The following is a 22263-nucleotide window of genomic DNA, read 5'->3' on the forward strand; positions in this document are numbered from 1 at the left end:
AGAGGGATGAAGGGTGCCATACATACCAGGAGGAGGGATGAAGGGTGCCATACATACCAGGAAGAGAGATAAAGGGTGCCATACATACCAGGAAGAGGGATGAAGGGTGCCATACATTCCAGGAGCCACGCTGCAGGTACAGTGTGCCCGCTATTGAGGAAAATAAATATTCACTTTTTTTGGAGCAAAAAAGTGTGTCTTATAGTCCGAAAATACGGTGTGTGTGTATATATATGTGTGTGTGTGTATATATATATATATATATATATATATATATATATATATATATATATATATATATATATACAGTACAGACCAAAAGTTTGGACACACCTTCTCATTTAATGATTTTTCTGTATTTTCTTGACTATGAAAATTGTACATTCACACTGAAGGCACCAAAACTATGAATTAACACATGTGGATTATATACTTAACAAAAAAGTGTGAAACAACTGAAAATATGTCTTATATTCTAGGTTCTTCAAAGTAGCCACCTTTTGCTTTGATGACTGCTTTGCACACTCTTGGCATTCTCTTGATGAGCTTCAAGAGGTAGTCACCGGAAATGGTCTTCCAACAATCTTGAAGGAGTTCCCAGAGATGCTTAGCACTTGTTGGCCCTTTTGCCTTCACTCTGCGGTCCAGCTCACCCCAAACCATCTGTGGAGGCCAGTTCATCTGGCGTAGCACCCCATCACTCTCTTTCTTGGTCAAATAGCCCTTACACAGCCTGGAGGTGTGTTTATGGTCATTGTCCTGTTGAAAAATAAATGATGGTCCAACTAAACGCAAACCGGATGGAATAGCATGGCGCTGGAAGATGCTGTGGTAGCCATGCTGGTTCAGTATGCCTTCAATTTTGAATAAATCCCCAACAGTGTCACCAGCAAAGCACCCCCACACCATCACACTTCCTCCTCCATGCTTCATGGTGGGAACCAGGCATGTAGAGTCCATCTGTTCACCTTTTCTGCGTCGCACAAAGACACAGTGGTTGGAACCAAAGATCTCAAATTTGGACTCATTAGACCAAAGTACAGATTTCCACTGGTCTAATGTCCATCCCTTGTGTTCTTTAGCCCAAACAAGTCTCTTCTGCTTGTTGCCCTGTCCTTGGCAGTGGTTTCCTAGCAGCTTGTAGCGCCGGCGTCCCTGCCCTCTGCTAGGCAGGGACGCTGTTCCCCTCACCTCCCTGCTCCGTGCCCGGCGTCCTCCTCCCGCTCTGCTGGCAGCGCGCGCTCCTTCCCGTCCACTGTGCTTAGGGCGCGCGCGCGCGCTCTCCCTCCCTCTTAAAGGGGCCGCGCGCGCCGTCCTAAGGAGTCCCCGGCCAATGGCCGGAGGACTTCACCATATATAAGGCACCTCCTCCAAAATGGAGGTGCCCGAGCAATGTTGTTGCACTGTTCACTACTCTGCTTCAGCCCTCAGGTCCCGTTGCCAGTTACCTGCCAGATTCCTGCCTGATTATCTGCTACCTGCCTGCTAGTCTGAGGTCCGACGGTCTGCCTTCCAACTCCTGTCAGTCTGTCTATGGACCAGCTTGCCCGCTCACCTGGGAGCACACACCTGCTACCTGCCTGCTAGTCTACCTGGAGGCTCCGCCGTCATGTGCTGTGACCACCTGCCTGTCCAGTGACTCCTGCCCGCTCACCTGGGAGCGCTCATCTGCCGCCTGTCTGCTAGCCTACCTGGAGGCTCTGCCGTCACGTGCTGTGACCACCCGCCTGTCCAGAGTCTTCTGCCCGCTCACCTGGGAGCGCTCATCTGCCGCCTGTCTGTTGGTCTTCCTGGAGGCTCCGCCGTCACATGCTGTGACCACCCGTTCTTCCAGAGACTCTCGCCTGCTCACCTGGGAGCTCACGTCTATCATCAGCCGCCACAGGTCGTACCAACCCTTTACCTAGAGACTGCCCCGGTCACTTGCCGTGACCATCTGCCCGTTCATTCAGAGACTGCCCCGGTCACTTGCCGTGACCATCTGCCCGTTCATTCAGAGACTGCCCCGGTCACTTGCCGTGACCATCTGCCCGTTCATTCAGAGACTGCCCCGGTCACTTGCCGTGACAATCAGCCCGTTCATCCAGAGACTGCCCCGGTCACTTGCCGTGACCTCCAGCCCGTCTTCCCTGGTCGCCACCCGCTCCCTTACAAGGACTGCCCCCTTGTATAGTAGCTCAGAGGTTCCGCCTCCCAGACCCGTTACACAGCTATTTTACCATGAAGGCCTGCTGCACAAAGTCTCCTCTTAACAGTTGTTGTAGAGATGTGTCTGCTGCTAGAACTCTGGGTGGTATTGACCTGGTCTCTAATCTGAGCTGCTGTTAAGCTGCGATTTCTGAGGCTGGTGACTCGGATAAACTTATCCTCAGAAGCAGAGGTGACTCTTGGTCTTCCTTTCCTGGGGCGGTCCTCATGTGAGCCAGTTTCTTTGTAGCGCTTGATGGCTTTTGCAACTGCACTTGGGGACACTTTCAAAGTTTGCCCAATTTTTCGCACTGACTGACCTTCATTTCTTAAAGTAATGATGGCCACTCATTTTTCATTACTTAGCTGCTTTTTTCTTGCCATAATACAAATTCTAACAGTCTGTTCAGTAGGACTATCAGCTGTGTATCCACCAGACTTCTGCACAACACAACTGATGGTCCCAACCCCATTTATAATGCAAGAAATCCCACTTATTAAACCTGACAGGGCACACCTGTGAAGTGAAAACCATTTCCGGTGACTACCTCTTGAAGCTCATCAAGAGAATGCCAACAGTGTGCAAAGCAGTCATCAAAGCAAAAGGTGGCTACTTTGAAGAACCTAGAATATAAGACATATTTTCAGTTGTTTCACACTTTTTTTAAGTATATAATTCCACATGTGGTAATTCATAGTTTTGATGCCTTCAGTGTGAATGTACAATTTTCATAGTCAGGAAAATACAGAAAAATCTTTAAATGAGAAGGTGTGTCCAAACTTCTGGTCTGTACTGTATATAGATATATCAATAAAAACACGCACATAAGAAAGCATAATAAATATATTATATATATATTGTGTGTTTTTATTGATGATGCTTTTAGATCTATTTGTGATGTCCATAGTGTACTAATATTTCTTGCTAAATGGTTTTCTTCCGAACTGAAAATGATGACTTAAGAGGCAACAAGTAATTTTTATTTTGCTCCCGTTCACCTCTTTTTACAACCCCTTTTAGACGAAGCAAGGGCAAAGGGGCAGACATGGTTAGTCCAGAGGTCAGGGCTTGGCGGAAAACAGAAAGTGGGCTGTCTCCCTGTTGCCTGCTCTCACATGGGGCCTCCTGCATTCCAGCATGCCTCCCATCACACAGGAGAGGGTCCTCTGAGCCGGTACCCTCACTTGGTGTTTATTTTGCTTTAACACTGTCATAGCAACTTGATGATGGAATAATAAAGATATGTGTGAAAAATTGGTCTTTTGGGATTTTCAACCCCCTTTTTTTTTTCTTCATGTGATTTATTGTAGACTCCAATTGAACTATATTATCTAACCGGCTCTTGTTTGCAAAAGCCACATTTATTATGTGTATTGCGTCAGCTGAACAGGTAATAAGTCATTGCAATATTCATTGAAGTCAACACATTGTTTTATGACATGGACGAGAATACTTCACTTGGTTGACTACCTGAGTACTATAAGTTCTGTATAGGCACTAATGGTTTTCCCAGGTAGAATATGTCAGATATTAAATTTCAGCAAACACTAATGGAGCATAAAGGCTTTTTTTCTGGAGTTGAACAGGTTAAAAGAAATTTGTCCCTACTGGTTACATCTTTTAAAGGGAACCTGTCAATAGGGTTTACCCCTCAAATGTAATAGGAGTGCTTTACTAGGCTTCTAATAATTTTAGTCACTTCTATATTTCACCTGAGCTTAAGTAAAGTGTGTGTTTAAAGCAGTGTTTTATCCTGATGCTTGTGTAGCCCAACTAGTCCAGGAGTGCCGTCATTAATCTCTGCATGTATCAAACCCACAGCTACGTGATTGACAAACCATCATGTGCAAGAAGAACAGGGTAGAGAAGAAATCCCTCTTTTGTTGTTTGCACACGCTCACAGACATTTGTCATAACGTTTAAAGAGTTACCGTTGTCTTAATTTTTTTTCCATAAATCAATAGTACAGATGAAAATAAGAAACATTGTAATCTATCTTATCAGAGAACTCAGCTCCCGGACTGATCTTTCACTGTCAATTCATGGGTTAAATTTGTATTGTGTGAAAACCAATTTTTCCATTACTGTGTTCGGAGATGACAGTTGGTGGTTTTAAAAGTTCTATGGCGATGGGCGGAGGAGCTAGAGGCAAACAAAGACATTCTGCTGCAAGTTCTCTTGAATCGACAGTTACAGTTCTCCATAGATCTTTATGAGCACCAAAGGTCATCTGTCTCAGTAATGGGGAAATCTGTATTCAATGAAAACCTAATTTATCCTTGAAATAAGAATTTTAAGATTGAAAGATCAGTTCAGGAAGAGAAGGAAGCCGATTTATCTGATAGGATATATGACAATGATTTTTATTTACATGTGTACTATTGATTTCTGGGAAAAAAATAAAATGGCTACTTTTTAAACAGGACCTGTGAGCAGGCTATTTAACCCTTAACTGAATGTATGAGTGTAAAGCCTCTTTAATGCTTATTACATTCATACTTTGTTAGGATAATTTTATTGAGGCATTTATTAGCACCCTAGACAAACCGCTTCAAGATGCCGCTCGTATGGAGAAACTAGTCACATGCATTGCTTAGGTGTGATTTTTGGTCCATTCTTCCTCACAAACACTCTTCAAATTCTGAAGTTTTTGTTGGCTCCTTCCATGACCTCTGATCTTTTAGTTCCTTCCATACGTTTTCTATTAGATTCAGGTCCGGTGATTGGCTCGGCCATTCTAGCAGCTTTATTTTTTTTCTCTGAGATCAATTGAGAGTTTCCTTGTCTGTGTGTTTGGGATCATTGTCTTGCTGAAATATTCACCCTAGTTTCATCTTCAGCATCCTAGTAGATGGCAGCAGATTATTGAATGTCTCTGTACATTTGTCCATTCATCCTTACTTAAATTATGTGAAGTTTGCCAGTGTCGTATGCTGAAAACAGCCCCACACCATCATGTTCCCACCTCTGAACTTCACTGTTGTTATGGTGGTTTTGGGGTGATATGCAGTGCTATTTTGTCTCCAAACATAGTGTGTATTATGGCATCCAAACAGTTATATTTTGGTCTCATCTGACCAGACTATATTCTCCCAGCATTTCACAGGCTTGTCTAAATGTTATTGAGCAAACTTTTAATGCGCTTGACATGCTTTTTGCTAAGCAATTGATTTTTGCGTGCATACAGACCATAGAGGTTGAGGTTCATTACTTATTGTTTTCTTTGAAGCAATTGTACCTGCTGATTCCTGGTCTTTCTGTAGCTCTCCACAGGTGGTCCTTGGCTCTTTGACAACACTTATGATAATTTTCACTCCTCTGTCTGAAATCTAGCAGGAGCACCTAGTCGTGGCCAGTTGATGGTGAAATAATGTTCTTTCCACTTCCAGATTATTGCCCCAGCAGTGCTCACTGGAGCCCTAAGGCTGTGTGTCCACTATGAGTTTTTTAAGCGTTTCTGCAGCGGCAATTCCACTGCAGAAACGCTTAAAAAATGCTTGGTAGAAGGTCTGCCATGTTCCCTAATGATGATCCGCATGTGCTGTGCACATGCTGCGGAAATTTCCTCTGGATTATCATTGCGGAAAAATCCGCAGCACTATCAATTATCTTGCGGAAGCACGGCGTTTTCGCCGCCATTGACTTGCATGTATAGATTCAATGATGCGGATTCTATGTGTTTCAATGTGCGGATGGTACCCGGGTTTGGAGAAGAGGAGACTCTCCTCCGGCCCCGGGTACCATAGTACCTGTGAAAAAAAGAAAAAAAAAAAATAAAATAAAAAATAAATATACCTTCTGATGGCCCCTGGTGTCCTTGTCTCGGCTTGCCGGCAGCTCGTGGTAGACTAAAAGGACCTGCGGTGACGTCATTTAGTTATGTGACGGGTCACGCGTCCGCTGACGTCGGCTGGTCCTTTAATCTACCGCGAGATGCCGGCAAGCCGAGACAAGGACATCGGGGGCCATCAGAAGGTAAGTATAATATATATTTTTTTACCATTCTTTAAGGTCACACTATATAAATCCATGCCCTTTGCATGGATTTATATAGTGTGACCAAGTTGTCAAGCACTTTCCAAGTGATGCTAAAATCGCTTGGAAAGCGCTTGACAACCAGCATGCCGAAATGCATGTGAAGAACGCTTCACATCCGCATGTCCCTGGCAGGAAAAACACATGTTTAATCCGCATGCTTTTTTTCTGCCAGGGAGATAAAGAAACGCTCCAGAAAAGTCCAGAGCATTTATGCATCGTGGGCACATAGCCTAATAGTTTAGAATTTCTAATGCAACCAATGCCATCAGTATGTTTTGCAACAATAAGGTTGCAAAGATCTTGAGACAGCTCACTGATTTTGCCCATTATGAGAAGTTTCTTGTATGGCACCTTGGTAATGAGATGCCTTTTTATAGGCCATCAGTTGAATCAGCTGATATTATTTTTGACTAACTGGCAGGTTTGCTTTCTAATTACTGATAGATGTCAGCTGGTGTCATGACTTTCCATGGATTTTTGCACCTCTTTCTACAGGTGTTCAATAGTTTTTTTCCTTGTGCCATTTCTCATTATTACACATAACTTAATTTATGGACATCTGTGTTTCATTTCTTTGCCTGTGTGGATTGGATGGGTCGTTACCGACATCTGGTGAGAATTTCATGTCAATATCCCCTTTAGAAATATATTTCTAAATGACAAGTTGCAGCTTGTACTAAGCAGTGTGACATCTCAGCTGCTGCACGGAGGAGGGACTGAGGAGATGTCGATCAGTATCAGGTCTGAATAATCTATATAAGCAGTTTGTACTTTGAAGTCTGGCAGATCAGTTTTAAGTACTCCAGGATTGGAGGTGAGGCACTGGTTTATATAACAATACACTGTGTGCAGAATTATTAGGCAAATGAGTATTTTGATCACATGATACTTTTTATACATGTTGTCCTACTCCAAGCTGCATAGGCTTGAGAGCCAACTACCAATTAAGTAAATCTGGTGATGTGCATCTCTGTAATGAGGAGGGGTGTTGTCTAATGACATCAACACCCTATATAAGGTGTGCTTAATTATTAGACAACTTCCTTTCCTTTGGCAAAATGGGAGAGAAGAGAGATTTGACGGGCTCTGAAAAGTCCAAAAGTCCTCTTGCAGAGGGATCCAGCAGTCTTGAAATTTCCAAACTTTTGAAGCGTGCTCACCGAACAATCAAGTGTTTCATGGCAAATAGCCAACAGGGTCGCAAGAAGCGTGTTGGCCAAAAAAGGTGCAAAATAACTGCCCATGATTTGAGGAAAATCAAGCGTGAAGCTTCCAAGATGCCATTCGCCACCAGTTTTGCCATATTTCAGAGCTGCAACGTTACTGGAGTATCAAAAAGCACAAGGTGTGCGATACTCAGGGACATGGCCAAGGTAAGGAAAGCTGAAAAACAACCACCTTTAAACAAGAAACATAAGATAAAACGTCAAGAATGGGCCAAGAAATATCTTAAGACTGATTTTTCAAAGGTTTTATGGACTGATGAAATGAGAGTGACTCTTGATGAGCCAGATGGATGGGCCAGAGGCTGGATCAGTAAAGGGCAGAGAGCTCCACTCCGACTCAGACACCAGCAAGGTGGAGGTGGGGTACTGGTATAGGCTGGTATCATCAAAGATGAACTTGTGGGACCTTTTCGGGTTGAGGATGGAGTGAAGCTCAACTCCCAGACCTACTGCCAGTTTCTGGAAGACAACTTCTTCAAGCAGTGGTACAGGAAGAATACTGTATCGTTCAAGAAAAACATGATTTTCATGCAGGACAATGCTCCATCACATGCATCCAACTACTCCACAGCGTGGCTGGCCAGTAAAGGTCTAAAAGAAGAAAAAATAATGACTTGGCCCCCTTGTTCACCTGATCTGAACCCCATATAGAACCTGTGGTCCATCATAAAATGTGAGATCTACAGGGAGGGAAAACAGTACACCTCTTGGAACAGTGTCTGGAAGGCTGTGGTGGCTGCTGCACACAATGTTGATCGAAAACAGATCAAGCAACTGACAGAATCTATGGATGGAAGGCTGTTCAGTGTCATCATGAAGAAATGTGGCTATATTGAAAACTTATTTTTGCCGTTTTTGTTTTTGCATGTCAGAAATGTTTAATTCTAAATTTTGTGCACTGATAATGGTTTACCTGGTGAAAATAAAGAAGTGAGATGGGATTATATTTGGATTTTATTAAGTTGCCTAATAATTCTGCACTGTAATAGTTACCTGCACAAACAGATATGCTCCTAAAATAGCCAAATATATATAAAAAAAAAAAAACACTCCAACTTGCAAAAATATTACGCTTGGCTATTTGAGTCTTTTGAGTTGATTGAGAACATAGTTGTTGATCAATAATAAAAACAATCCTCTAAAATTCAACTTGCCTAATAATTCTGCACACAGTGTATATACATAGTAACAAGGGAATCATTAATAAATGTTTCTCTTCACTGACTGCTTGCATTTATATTAAAAATATTGAGGGATTCAAAATGTTTTCTTGTTAAACTAATTTAAAAACTTTCTACTGCGACAATGTTTTTTTTTGCTATTCAATGAGTTTATGGATGGACAGTCATTAATACCTAGTAAATAGAAGCGGGGATGCAGCTGTAAGAATACAGGCCCGCTAATAAATGTTCATGCATGTGTCCCCCCTCCTAGCAATAGTCTTCCATTGGGGAAACTGAAACAAACTTGGATAAGGAATGAAAAATAGAAACATGCAGCACTTCTTAAATCACTGCTAATCCTTTCGACAGAAATTGTTATTCATCTACTTGAGTCATAGAGTTGTGCGCTTTGTGAGCTGTGATACCCAAAGTGGGAAATATTTATGGCCATTCATTTCCCAGAAATCTTCATGTTTTAAAAGAAAACCTTCACAGTGGGTGTTTTTTATGTTTTGTGAATATGCAAAGTTAAAGATCAATTATTTGGAAAGTTTGCAACTTTCTTATATACTTCTTGGTTTAGTTCTCTACCATTATCCAAATCAATGTTTGCTGTTAGTGGGATGTGTGTATATCATAGAATCATAGAATGGTAGAGTTGGAAGGGACCTCCTGGGTCATCTGGTCCAACCCCCTGCTCAAAGCAGGATTCACTAGATCATCTCAGACAGATATCTGTCCAGCCTCTGTTTGAAGACGTCCATTGAAGGGGAACTCACCACCTCTCGTGGCAGCCTGTTCCACTCATTAATCACCCTAACTGTCAAAAAGTTTTTTCTAATATCTAATCTGTCTCCTCCCATTTAGTTTCATCCCATTGCTTCTAGTCTTTCCTTGTGCAAATGAGAATAAAGATGATCCTTCTACAATGTGACAGCCCTTGACATATTTGTAGACAGCTATTAAGTCTCCTCTCAGTCTTCTTTTTTGCAAGCTAAACATTCCCAAATCCTGCAACCGTTCCTCATAGGACATGGTTTGCAGACCAGTCACCATTCTGGTCGCTCTTCTCTGAACTTGCTCCAGTTTGTCTATGTCTTTTTTAAAATGTGGTGCCCAAAACTGTGCACAGTATTCCAGATGAGGTCTGACCAAAGAGGAGTAAAGACCGATAATGACTTCACGTGATCTAGACTGTATGCTTCTGTTAATACATCCCAGAATTGTATTTGCCTTTTTTGCTGCTGCATCACACTGTTGACTCATGTTCAGTCTATGATCTATTAGTATACCGAAGTCTTTTTCACATGTACTGTTGCTTAGCTCTATTCCTCCCATTCTGTATATGCTTTTTTCATTTTTATTGCCCAGATGTAGTACTTTGCATTTTTCCCTGTTAAAAACCATTCTGTTGGTTGCTGCCCACTGCTCCAGTTTATTTAGGTCTTTTTGAATCGTCTCTCTCTCTTCTCTAGTATTAGCTATCCCTCCTAGCTTTGTGTCATCAGCAAATTTAATCCGTTTACCCTCAATTCCTTCATCTAAATCATTGATAAAGATGTTGAACAATACAGGTTCCAGGACGGAGCCCTGTGGTACCCCACTTGAGACATTCATCCAGCTGGATGTGAAGCCATTTACAACCACCCTTTGAGTCCGATCACTAAGCCAGTTATGAATCCACCTAACAGTTGCCTGGTCCATTGCATACTTGGTCATTTTTTCAATAAGGATGGTGTGAGATACTTTGTCAAATGCTTTGCTGAAGTCAAGATATACTATATCTACAGCATTTCCCTGATCCACCCAGTCAGTGATTCTGTCATAGAAGGAAATTAAGTTAGTCTGACATGACTTGTTAGTTACAAACCCATGCTGACTCTGGTTAATCACTTCATTCTTATCCATGTACTTACATACATGTTGTTTAATAATTTGTTCAAAGATCTTTCCTGGTATAGAAGTCAGACTCACCGGCCTATAGTTCCCTGGGTCCACCTTCTTCCCCTTTTTGAAGATAGGAACAACATTTTCTCTTCTCCAGTCTTCTGGGACTTCTCCTGTTCTCCAAGAATTTTCAAAGATTATGGAGAGTGGTTCTAAAATTTCTTCTACGATCTCCTTCAGTACTCTGGGGTGTAATTCATCTGGACCTGGAGACTTGAACTCATTTATGTTAGCTAAATATTCCCTCACAATCTTTCTGTTTACAGATAACTTGGATTCCTCTATTCCTTTAAAAGGACAGTGAAGATCAGTTGATGTTACATTTTCTTTCTGAGAGAAAACAGATGCAAAATAGGAATTAAAAAGTTCGGCCTTCTCAACATCCTCTCTTACCATTTCTCCATTTTCATCCTGTAAAAATCCTATAGCATCTTTGACTTTTCTTTTACTTTTGACATACCCCCAAAATCCTTTTTTATTGCTTTTGACATCTCTTGCAAGCCTTAATTCATTGTCAGCTTTAGCTAACCTGATACGTGCCCTGCAGGATCTGCAGACTGCATTATAATCTTCTTTAGATATGCCTCCCTCTTTCCATTTAATAAACATTTCTTTCTTTCTTTTTAGCATGTGTTTAAGTTCTGTGTTCATCCATCCTGGTTTCCTTAAATGCTTCCCATTCTTCCTACTTTTCGGGATTGTTAACGATTGTGCTTTGAGAATCTCATTTTTAAAAATTTCCCATCCTTCCTGGACATTTTTGTCCTTAAGGACATCCAGCCATTGGATCCCTCCTATTCTCTTTCTGAGTCTCTTAAAATCTGCCTTTCTAAAATCTAACCTTGAAGTTTGAGTCTTCACATGTCTTCCTCCTCTAGTTATCCAAAATTCTATAATAGCATGATCGCTGCCTCCTAGGGTCCCAGCCACCTTTACCTCCTCAACCATTTCCTCCCTGTTTATAAGGATTAGATCCAAAGTAGCAGATCCCCTTGTTTTCTCCCCTACCTTTTGGAAGATAAAGTTGTCAGCAAGAGAGGATAAGAATTTGCTTGACCTGTTAGTTTTACTTGAGAGAGATTCCCAACAAATGTCTGGATAGTTGAAATCTCCCATGACCACTACGTCATATTTTTTGGAGAACTTGGTTATTTGATACATAAAGAGTTCATCCATATCTTCAGCTTGCCCAGGTGGCCTGTAGTAAATGCCTACAATGGTGTCCTTTCCGTTGTTCTCTCCTTGTATTCTTACCCAAACAGTTTCCACAGAACTCCCAGTCTCTGAAGCTTCAATCTCTATGCAGATATACGCTTTTCTAACATATGTATGTATGTGTAAAGTTCCTCACTAGGAATGAAACGTTGCCACTGCTATGACTGTGTCCATAAACCACCATTTTTCTCTGAAGATTGGAGTGCTGCCTGTGGTTCATGGAATATTACTGAGGTTTGGTTGTGCCTTTTGGGCTCTGCACCCACTGCTTTTCTCAGCTTGCCTGCACAGTTTATTCTTTATTTATATATCTCTATCTATCTATCTATCCATCTATCTATATATACACACACATATACAGGGTGGGCCATTTATATGGACACACCTAAAATAAATGGGAATGGTTGGCGATATCAACTTCCTGTTTGTGACACATTAGTATATGGGAGGGCGAAAACTTTTCCAGATGGGTGGTGACCATGGCGACCATTTTGAAGTAGGCCATTTTGGATCCAACTACATTTTTTTCAATGGGAAGTGGGTCATGTGACACATCAAACCTATTGAGAATTTCGTAAGAAAAACAATGGTGTGCTTGGTTTTAACGTAACTTTATTTTTTCATGAGTTTTTTACAAGGTTTTGTCCACCAATAAAATGTGTTCAAAGTGCTGCCCATTGTGTTGGATTGTCAATGCAACCCTCTTCTCCCACTCTTGACACACTGATAGCAACACCGCAGAAGAAATGCTAGCACAGGCTGCACATCTGTTTTCCCCGCTTTTTTGTGGGTTTCCTAAAGCATGTTATTATGTGCCCCATAATAAGCATACAGAATGGGCCCCTCACAATGCTCCATACAGTATGGGCCCCATATAATGCTCCATACAGTAGTTGGCCACATATAATGCTACATACAGTATGGGCCCCACATAATGCTCCATACAGTAGTTGGCCCCATATAATACTCCATACAGTATGGGCCCCATATAATGCTCCATACAGTAGTTGGCCCCATATAATGCTCCATACAGTATGGGCCCCACTCGTAGGTGCTGGCATCGGGCTCCCCTGACTCACGGGCCCCATAGCATGCCGGTGTCCCCGACGGCGAGTGGTCTCACCACTTGCCCGGGTGATGACATCGGCCCTGCACTGCCCCACAGCTAACGGTTACATGTTCTATCTGCAAAAAAATGGCTCATGAATTAGCTGTAAATTGGGTCTTGTCAAACCTCATACGCTCAGATTGGGCTGCATTTTGTTGACACTTGTGCAGTCTTGACCTCCTGCTGAGCAAAGTAATGTTTGCTCTCTACGTTTTACATTATTTTTCTATAATTTCTTCATATCGCAGAGAAAAAAACAAAAAAATGGAAATATGTTTTAAAGGCAATCTGTCTGCAGGTTTTTGTTATGGAATTTGAGAGCAGCATTATGTAGGGGTTGAGACCCTGATTCCAGCGATGTGTCACTTACCAGGCTGCTTTGTGCCTTTTTGATAAAATCCCTGTTTTCTTTATTGTAGATGTCGCAGTGGTCCGAATGCTGCGCTTTGTCTAACCCTGCCCACATCCCTGAATGGCAGCTTTCTGTGTACATTGAAAACAATCTGCCAATCAGTGATGGTAGCGGGGTTATACAGGGCAGGTGGACTATGAAACACAAGACACCTAGTCCTTCAATGATAATCTCCTACTGATAAAACACTGATTGTATTGAAACTACAGCAAGTTGCTGAGCAAGTGACACATCCTTGGAATCAGGCTTTTTGCCCCTATATCATGCTTCTTTCAGATTTAATAGCAAAAGCCTTCTGACAGATTCCCTTTAAACTGTGTAAACCCAGTCTCAAATGTTCCATTTTTCGTGCTAGAAATAATGTAGCTAAATACTTTTGATGAATGTTCTGTTACATGAATCCATTTCTTTTGCCCAGCATAGTACATAGAGGAAGCCTAGTTTTTCCAGGACTTAGAGTTGATAAATAAGTGTCTAAATGACAAGAATGGAATATTTGCTTAAGTGGGAGGTTGTATTTTATAGCACATCTGTTAAGTGTGTACCTGTTTATTTCTGTTAATTTCCCCTGCTAATATTGGCTAATACTTTCTGTGTGCAGGTAAATAATTCCCCCCTATCCCTCCCTTTTCCTCTAATAGTCCATCGCTTTATATAGAAGTCGACAGTAGGGATGGGTGTACCGGTGGAAGTTCTTGTCCTGGTACCTGACCCGAACTTTATTTCAAAGTTTTGTTCAGGTACCAGTACAGTACCCGAACTTCAACCAGAAACCAAACCCCATTGAAAATAATGGTTACCCAAATTTTCTCTCTCTCTTTCGGTGTGTGTGTGTCTCTCTCTCTTTCGGTGTGTGTGTGTCTCTCTCTCTTTCGGTGTGTGTGTGTCTCTCTCTCTTTCGGTGTGTGTGTGTCTCTCTCTCTTTCGGTGTGTGTGTGTCTCTCTCTCTTTCGGTGTGTGTGTGTCTCTCTCTCTTTCGGTGTGTGTGTGTCTCTCTCTTTCGGTGTGTGTCTCTCTCTATCGGTGTGTGTGTGTCTCTCTATCGGTGTGTGTGTGTGTCTCTCTATCGGTGTGTGTGTGTGTCTCTCTATCGGTGTGTGTGTGTGTCTCTCTATCGGTGTGTGTGTGTCTCTCTCTTTCGGTGTGTGTCTCTCTCTCTTTCGGTGTGTGTGTGTGTCTCTCTCTTTCGGTGTGTGTGTGTGTCTCTCTCTTTCGGTGTGTGTGTGTGTCTCTTTCGGTGTGTGTGTGTGTCTCTCTCTTTCGGTGTGTGTGTGTGTGTCTCTCTCTTTCGGTGTGTGTGTGTCTCTTTCGGTGTGTGTGTGTGTCTCTTTCGGTGTGTGTGTGTGTGTCTCTTTCGGTGTGTGTGTGTGTGTCTCTTTCGGTGTGTGTGTGTGTCTCTCTCTTTCGGTGTGTGTGTGTGTCTCTCTCTTTCGGTGTGTGTGTGTGTCTCTCTCTTTCGGTGTGTGTGTGTGTGTCTCTCTCTTTCGGTGTGTGTGTGTGTGTCTCTCTCTTTCGGTGTGTGTGTGTGTGTCTCTCTCTTTCGGTGTGTGTGTGTGTGTCTCTCTCTTTCGGTGTGTGTGTGTGTGTCTCTCTCTTTCGGTGTGTGTGTGTGTCTCTCTCTTTCGGTGTGTGTGTGTGTCTCTCTCTTTCGGTGTGTGTGTGTGTCTCTCTCTTTCGGTGTGTGTGTGTGTCTCTCTCTTTCGGTGTGTGTGTGTGTCTCTCTCTTTCGGTGTGTGTGTGTGTGTGTCTCTCTCTTTCGGTGTGTGTGTGTGTGTCTCTCTCTTTCGGTGTGTGTGTGTGTGTGTCTCTCTCTTTCGGTGTGTGTGTGTGTGTGTCTCTCTCTTTCGGTGTGTGTGTGTGTGTGTCTCTCTCTTTCGGTGTGTGTGTGTGTGTGTCTCTCTCTTTCGGTGTGTGTGTGTGTCTCTTTCGGTGTGTGTGTGTGTCTCTTTCGGTGTGTGTGTGTGTCTCTCTCTTTCGGTGTGTGTGTGTGTGTCTCTTTCGGTGTGTGTGTGTGTCTCTTTCGGTGTGTGTGTGTGTCTCTCTCTTTCGGTGTGTGTGTGTCTCTCTCTTTCGGTGTGTGTGTGTGTGTGTGTCTCTCTCTTTCGGTGTGTGTGTGTGTGTCTCTCTCTCTTTCGGTGTGTGTGTGTGTGTCTCTCTCTTTCGGTGTGTGTGTGTGTGTCTCTCTCTTTCGGTGTGTGTGTGTGTCTCTCTCTTTCGGTGTGTGTGTGTGTCTCTCTCTTTCGGTGTGTGTGTGTGTCTCTCTCTTTCGGTGTGTGTGTGTGTCTCTCTCTTTCGGTGTGTGTGTGTGTGTCTCTCTCTTTCGGTGTGTGTGTGTGTGTGTCTCTCTTTCGGTGTGTGTGTGTGTGTGTCTCTCTCTTTCGGTGTGTGTGTGTGTGTCTCTCTCTTTCGGTGTGTGTGTGTGTCTCTTTCGGTGTGTGTGTGTGTCTCTCTCTTTCGGTGTGTGTGTGTGTCTCTTTCGGTGTGTGTGTGTGTCTCTTTCGGTGTGTGTGTGTGTCTCTCTCTTTCGGTGTGTGTGTGTGTGTCTCTTTCGGTGTGTGTGTGTGTGTGTCTCTCTCTTTCGGTGTGTGTGTGTGTGTGTCTCTCTCTTTCGGTGTGTGTGTGTGTGTGTGTCTCTCTCTTTCGGTGTGTGTGTGTGTGTCTCTTTCGGGGGGTGTGTGTGTCTCTATCTTTCGGGGGGTCTCTCTCTTTCGGGGGGTCTCTCTCTTTCGGGGGGTCTCTCTCTTTCGGGGGGTCTCTCTCTCTCTTTCGGGGGGTCTCTCTCTCTCTTTTGGGGGGTCTCTCTCTCTCTTTCGGGGGGTCTCTCTCTCTCTTTCGGGGGGTCTCTCTCTCTCTCTTTCGGGGGGTCTCTCTCTCTCTTTCGGGGGGTCTCTCTCTCTCTTTCGGGGTCTCTCTCTTTTGGGGTCTCTCTCTCTTTTGGTGTGCGTCTCTCTCTCTCTCTTTTGGTGTGCGTCTCTCTCTCTTTTGGTGTGCGTGTCTCTCTCTCTTTTGGTGTGCGTGTCTCTCTCTCTCTTTTGGTGTGTCTCTCTCTCTCTTTTGGTGTGTGTGTGTGTCTCTCTTTTGGTGTGTGTGTGTGTGTCTCTCTTTTGGTGTGTGTGTGTCTCTCTTTTGGTGTGTGTGTGTCTCTCTCTTTTGGTGTGTGTGTGTCTCTCTCTTTTGGTGTGTGTGTGTGTCTCTCTCTCTTTTGGTGTGTGTGTGTGTGTCTCTCTCTTTTGGTGTGTGTGTCTCTCTCTCTCTTTTGGTGTGTGTGTGTGTCTCTCTCTCTTTTGGTGTGTGTGTCTGTCTCTCTCTCTTTTGGTGTGTGTGTGTCTGTCTCTCTCTCTTTTGGTGTGTGTGTGTGTCTCTCTCTTTCGGTGTGTGTGTGTGTCTCTCTCTTTCGGTGTGTGTGTGTGTCTCTCTCTTTCGGTGTGTGTGTGTGTCTCTCTCTTTCGGTGTGTGTGTGTGTCTCTCTCTTTCGGTGTGTGTGTGTGTCTCTCTCTTTCGGTGTGTGTGTGTGTGTGTGTCTCTCTCTTTCGGTGTGTGTGTGTGTGTCTCTTTCGGGGGGTGTGTGTGTCTCTATCTTTCGGGGGGTCTCTCTCTTTCGGGGGGTCTCTCTCTTTCGGGGGGTCTCTCTCTCTTTTGGGGGGTCTCTCTCTCTCTTTCGGGGGGTCTCTCTCTCTCTTTCGGGGGGTCTCTCTCTCTCTTTCGGGGGGTCTCTCTCTCTCTTTCGGGGGGTCTCTCTCTCTCTTTCGGGGTCTCTCTCTTTTGGGGTCTCTCTCTCTCTTTTGGTGTGCGTCTCTCTCTCTCTCTTTTGGTGTGCGTCTCTCTCTCTTTTGGTGTGCGTGTCTCTCTCTCTTTTGGTGTGTCTCTCTCTCTCTTTTGGTGTGTGTGTGTGTCTCTCTTTTGGTGTGTGTGTGTGTGTGTCTCTCTCTTTTGGTGTGTGTGTGTCTCTCTCTTTTGGTGTGTGTGTGTCTCTCTCTTTTGGTGTGTGTGTGTGTCTCTCTCTCTTTTGGTGTGTGTGTGTGTGTCTCTCTCTTTTGGTGTGTGTGTCTCTCTCTCTCTTTTGGTGTGTGTGTGTGTCTCTCTCTCTTTTGGTGTGTGTGTCTGTCTCTCTCTCTTTTGGGGTGTGTGTGTCTGTCTCTCTTTTGGTGTGTGTGTGTGTGTCTCTCTTTTGGTGTGTGTGTGTGTGTCTCTCTTTTGGTGTGTGTGTGTGTGTGTCTCTCTCTCTCTTGGTGTGTGTGTGTGTGTCTCTCTCTCTCTTTTGGTGTGTGTGTGTCTCTCTCTCTCTCTTTTGGTGTGTGTGTGTGTGTCTCTCTCTCTTTTGGTGTGTGTGTGTGTGTCTCTCTCTTTTGGTGTGTGTGTGTCTGTCTCTCTCTTTTGGTGTGTGTGTGTCTGTCTCTCTCTTTTGGTGTGTGTGTGTCTGTCTCTCTCTTTTGGTGTGTGTGTGTCTGTCTCTCTCTTTTGGTGTGTGTGTGTCTGTCTCTCTCTTTTGGTGTGTGTGTGTCTGTCTCTCTCTCTCTTTTGGTGTGTGTGTGTCTGTCTCTCTCTCTTTTGGTGTGTGTGTGTCTGTCTCTCTCTCTTTTGGTGTGTGTGTGTCTGTCTCTCTCTCTCTTTTGGTGTGTGTGTGTCTGTCTCTCTCTCTCTTTTGGTGTGTGTGTGTCTGTCTCTCTCTCTCTTTTGGTGTGTGTGTGTCTGTCTCTCTCTCTCTTTTGGTGTGTGTGTGTCTGTCTCTCTCTCTCTTTTGGTGTGTGTGTGTCTGTCTCTCTCTCTCTTTTGGTGTGTGTGTGTCTGTCTCTCTCTCTCTTTTGGTGTGTGTGTGTCTGTCTCTCTCTCTCTTTTGGTGTGTGTGTGTCTGTCTCTCTCTCTCTTTTGGTGTGTGTGTGTGTCTGTCTCTCTCTCTTTTGGTGTGTGTGTGTGTCTGTCTCTCTCTCTTTTGGTGTGTGTGTGTGTCTGTCTCTCTCTCTTTTGGTGTGTGTGTGTCTGTCTCTCTCTCTTTTGGTGTGTGTGTGTCTGTCTCTCTCTCTTTTGGTGTGTGTGTGTCTCTCTCTTTTGGTGTGTGTGTGTCTCTCTCTTTCGGGGTCTCTCTCTTTCGGGGTCTCTCTCTCTCTCTTTCGGGGTCTCTGTGTGTCTGTCTGTCGGGGTCTCTGTGTGTCTGTCTGTCGGGGTCTCTGTGTGTCTGTCTGTCGGGGTCTCTGTGTGTCTGTCTGTCGGGGTCTCTGTGTGTCTGTCTGTCGGGGTCTCTGTGTGTCTGTCTGTCGGGGTCTCTGTGTGTCTGTCTGTCGGGGTCTCTGTGTGTCTGTCTGTCGGGGTCTCTCTGTGTGTCTGTCTGTCGGGGTCTCTCTGTGTGTCTGTCTGTCGGGGTCTCTCTGTGTGTCTGTCTGTCGGGGTCTCTCTGTGTGTCTGTCTGTCGGGGTCTCTCTGTGTGTCTGTCTGTCGGGGTCTCTCTGTGTGTCTGTCTGTCGGGGTCTCTCTGTGTGTCTGTCTGTCGGGGTCTCTCTGTGTGTCTGTCTGTCGGGGTCTCTCTGTGTGTCTGTCTGTCGGGGTCTCTCTGTGTGTCTGTCTGTCGGGGTCTCTCTGTGTGTCTGTCTGTCGGGGTCTCTCTGTGTGTCTGTCTGTCGGGGTCTCTCTGTGTGTCTGTCTGTCGGGGTCTCTCTGTGTGTCTGTCTGTCGGGGTCTCTCTGTGTGTCTGTCTGTCGGGGTCTCTCTGTGTGTCTGTCTGTCTGTCGGGGTCTCTCTGTGTGTCTGTCTGTCTGTCGGGGTCTCTCTGTGTGTCTGTCTGTCTGTCGGGGTCTCTCTGTGTGTCTGTCTGTCTGTCGGGGTCTCTCTGTGTGTCTGTCTGTCGGGGTCTCTCTGTGTGTCTGTCTGTCGGGGTCTCTCTGTGTGTCTGTCTGTCGGGGTCTCTCTGTGTGTCTGTCTGTCGGGGTCTCTCTGTGTGTCTGTCTGTCGGGGTCTCTCTGTGTGTCTGTCTGTCGGGGTCTCTCTGTGTGTCTGTCTGTCGGGGTCTCTCTGTGTGTCTGTCTGTCGGGGTCTCTCTGTGTGTCTGTCTGTCGGGGTCTCTCTGTGTGTCTGTCTGTCGGGGTCTCTCTGTGTGTCTGTCTGTCGGGGTCTCTCTGTGTGTCTGTCTGTCGGGGTCTCTCTGTGTGTCTGTCTGTCGGGGTCTCTCTGTGTGTCTGTCTGTCGGGGTCTCTCTGTGTGTCTGTCTGTCGGGGTCTCTCTGTGTGTCTGTCTGTCGGGGTCTCTCTGTGTGTCTGTCTGTCGGGGTCTCTCTGTGTGTCTGTCTGTCGGGGTCTCTCTGTGTGTCTGTCTGTCGGGGTCTCTCTGTGTGTCTGTCTGTCGGGGTCTCTCTGTGTGTCTGTCTGTCTCGGTCTCTCTGTGTGTCTGTCTGTCTCGGTCTCTCTGTGTGTCTGTCTGTCTCGGTCTCTCTGTGTGTCTGTCTGTCTCGGTCTCTCTGTGTGTCTGTCTGTCTCGGTCTCTCTGTGTGTCTGTCTGTCTCGGTCTCTCTGTGTGTCTGTCTGTCTCGGTCTCTCTGTGTGTCTGTCTGTCTCGGTCTCTCTGTGTGTCTGTCTGTCTCTGTCTCTCTGTGTGTCTGTCTGTCTCTGTCTCTCTGTGTGTCTGTCTGTCTCTGTCTCTCTGTGTGTCTGTCTGTCTCTGTCTCTCTGTGTGTCTGTCTGTCTCTGTCTCTCTGTGTGTCTGTCTGTCTCTGTCTCTCTGTGTGTCTGTCTGTCTCTGTCTCTCTGTGTGTCTGTCTGTCTCTGTCTCTCTGTGTGTCTGTCTGTCTCTGTCTCTCTGTGTGTCTGTCTGTCTCTGTCTCTCTGTGTGTCTGTCTGTCTCTGTCTCTCTGTGTGTCTGTCTGTCTCTGTCTCTCTGTGTGTCTGTCTCTCTCTGTGTCTCTCTGTGTTTCGGTCTCTCTCTGTGTCTCTCTGTGTTTCGGTCTCTCTCTGTGTCTCTCTTTCGGTCTCTCTCTGTCTCTCTGTGTTTCGGTCTCTCTCTGTGTCTCTCTTTCGGTCTCTCTCTCTCTCTCTTTCTTTCGGTCTCTCTCTCTCTCTCTTTCTTTCGGTCTCTCTCTCTCTCTCTCTCTCTCTTTCTTTCGGTCTCTCTCTCTCTCTCTTTCGGTCTCTCTCTCTCTCGGTCTCTCTCTCTGTCTCTCTCTCTGTGTGTCTGTCTCTCCAGGTCTCCGAACATTGGCATGGACTTCTGTGTAAAGTCCGTGTTCAGCGTTTAGCACCAGACCGTCCTGTACGGATGCTGAACTCGTAAGTTCGGGTTCGCCCATCTCTAGTCGACAGTCATTGAGAATGGAAGGTTAGTAAGTGGCGCGCACTCCGCTATGGTCGGGAGCTGCTGCAGCCTTGTAATACACTGTGTGAATTGGGTTCAGATATGACTCATATTTTCCCATTTTAGATACAAAGCCGTCGCCTTTTATTAGTGCAGCAGTAAAAGTTATGTTTGATAAACGCAAAGTATAATTTAAAGTCTATATTTATTTTTTTATTCACTAGATATTTGCTTGTAAATCTTTATAGAGTAAACTGTTGTTTAATGTGCGGCTGTGAAGTAAGCGCCGATCATTGTAACACATGTTAATCTGAGACTATTTTTATATCATGACTTAATAATGTTAGAAACCTTAGGTGACTTATAACAAAAACAATAATCCGCCCGCAGCATGATGGGTAAACGATTTTTTGGTTGTTGTTGTAGCGATAAGAATGATTTTTTTTTTTTTTTTGCAGTTCGGACAATATAATGATAATTTTTTTAAAGAATCTATTTTCTTATCTCCATAAAAAATTGCAACTCAATGGATGTAGAGATTTACAGTATTTTAGGATTCTGCTCCAAAATCCACATGAAAAAACTGCTACAAATATTCTAAGGCTGTGTTCACATGTTGCCTTTTTAAAAGCAAATTAACATCTGCTTTTTAAAAATGCCAGCCAATGCTATGAGATTTCAGTAGTCTCATTCATACTCTTGTTTCTCTTTTGTCAGAAAACTTTTTAAAATCTGCAGCATGTCAATTCTTTCAGTGTTTTTTCACCCATATATAGTAATGAGTGCAAAAACGCATTTTTTTCAGCTTTTTTGATAAAAAAAAAAAACAAACCCTAACTTTCTTAAACGTGTACTGCGATCAAATTACACATTATCCACACCAAAAAAGCAGCTAAACACAGTGCAAACTCTGAAAAACAGGCATTTTTACTGTCAAGAGAGCAGGTTCAGGCTGCTGCAAAAATGCAAAGTGTGAACATAGCCTCATTTTTTTTTCATCTAACATGTATTTTTCCTCCAGAAGAATCCACAATCAAAAATTCTATATGAATCCACACAGGACTGATAGGCTGCTAATTTTTTGCAGTGGAAAATCTGCAGAAAAAGCCAGTTCTAAAAAGGAGGTTACCAACAAGGGGAAGCAGTGCTGTAGCAAATTCAATCAGCTGATCAGCAGGGAGCATCAAAAGTCAGACTCTCAGATCAGTATGGTCTCTCTCTTAAAGGGGTATTCCGGCTCCACTCACCGCATCAGGATGTGAGCAGGGATGGTGATCATGTCAAATTTACTGATACTTGCCAAAATCAACAGGTATTGTGCATCTGTCCAAATGATACTTGCCAATCAAGCTCACGTCCCTATATGTATCAGTAGTAGTGTTGAGCATTCCGATACTGAAATATCGGGTATCGGCCGATATTCGCGGTATCGGAATTCCGATACTTAATTCCGATACTTTTACAATATCGAATACCGGAATCGCAAGTTCCCATAATGCCTGCGCTCTGCAGGGTCTCTGAAGGATGACAAGCTGGATGGCAGCACTCAGCTGAGATCCAGCCTGTCATCAGAATGCCATCCCGGCGTGGGAGAATTTTCCTGATTGTTTAAAAGCCGGCGGGCGGTAAAAAGCCGCTGGCTTTTAAACAATCACACAGCCCCATACTGCTTCCCCGCAGCCTCCCACCCC

The 22263-nt window shown here is 44.4% G+C and overlaps 1 protein-coding gene across 4 annotated transcripts in view; it reads left to right on the top strand.

The window, feature by feature from the left end:
- Positions 1-22263, top strand: part of VPS13B (vacuolar protein sorting 13 homolog B) — a 1155013-nt gene that overhangs the window by 86670 nt on the left and 1046080 nt on the right. The window lies entirely within an intron of this gene.

Source organism: Phyllobates terribilis, unplaced genomic scaffold, assembly GCF_046119375.1.
Source record: "Phyllobates terribilis strain yellow unplaced genomic scaffold, ASM4611937v1 Scaffold_4__5_contigs__length_816908805, whole genome shotgun sequence".
NCBI lineage: Eukaryota > Metazoa > Chordata > Amphibia > Anura > Dendrobatidae > Phyllobates > Phyllobates terribilis.